Genomic DNA, 1,126 nt, shown 5'->3' on the forward strand with positions numbered 1-1,126 from the left:
TTCACCAGCATGGCAGCGGGTGCCGATCCAACTCCCGGTGCTGCCAGCCGCTCAGCCAGGCACCGCAGAAGTGACCACGAGCTATTACGGGGGATGAGCTGTATAACCCCAGGGGACCCCAAGCACGACCAGAGCCGGTATTTTCAATGGCATCTGCCCCAAACAACATGTCACAGACACGTCCCTCGCAAAGTCCCAGCTCTGCTGCAGCCTCCAGCAGTGCCAGGGCTCCATCCCCGAGCCGAGTGCCGGGCACGCCGGGAGCTCACCGCGCCTTCGCCGCAAAGGGATCAGCCGTGCGCAAGGGGCAGTGCCCGCCTGCAGCCGTGCTCGCAGGGATCTGCCTTCTTGGGGCCACCAACCCTCATGCTGCACAGCAAGAATGGGAGCAAATATTACCCTCCCGAAGCTCGACTTTCAGGGATTAATAATGGGAAAAGGAGGCCATTAAGGAAGGGATTTACACCGGCCGCTGCCAGGAGCCAGGTTGCCGGACCACAGGGGCTGGCGAGGTGGGAAGGGGCCGCGGTGGGATCCTACCCGGGCTCTGGCACCCCACAACCGGGACCCCCGAGCTCTGCTCCCTCTCACCTCCCCACATCCCAATGGTTCATGGGGACCCCCCCCGAAATCAGGGCCAGGGGTGCGGGCTGGGGTGGAGGGGGGGGGGACTGAGCCGGGCTGCCCGACTCAGGGCAGCAATTACGTAACAAACAAAGCCCAGCTCAAGCTGCGAATTAATCAAACCACTGAAAATAAAACCTTCCTCTCAGGAACTTCAAACAAAAGAAACGAAAACAACAAGGCCGGCTGGGTAATGAAAAGCCAGGGCTGTGAATAGGGGACAAAAGGAAGTGGAACAATAGGGTGTTGGACAAAAGCAATAAAGTAAAGGGAAGTGTGACAGCTCCACAATAGGGCACTGTGCGCGCCAGCCTTTCTGATCTTAGCGGGGCTTTTTTTAATCTCAGTTCCCTTGCCCTCCACTGAACAAACCATCGCACTCGCCGGGCCGGCGGGCTTCCTCCCGGCGGCGGCATCGGCCGGTATTGGCCGCATCCTGCGGCCCCGCCCGTGTCGGCCCTTCCTGCCCCCAGCTCACCTTGGCCAGCCCGGCGGCAGGGAG

Source organism: Pygoscelis adeliae, unplaced genomic scaffold, assembly GCF_000699105.1.
Source record: "Pygoscelis adeliae isolate BGI_AS28 unplaced genomic scaffold, ASM69910v1 Scaffold197, whole genome shotgun sequence".
Classification (NCBI taxonomy): Eukaryota; Metazoa; Chordata; class Aves; order Sphenisciformes; family Spheniscidae; genus Pygoscelis; species Pygoscelis adeliae.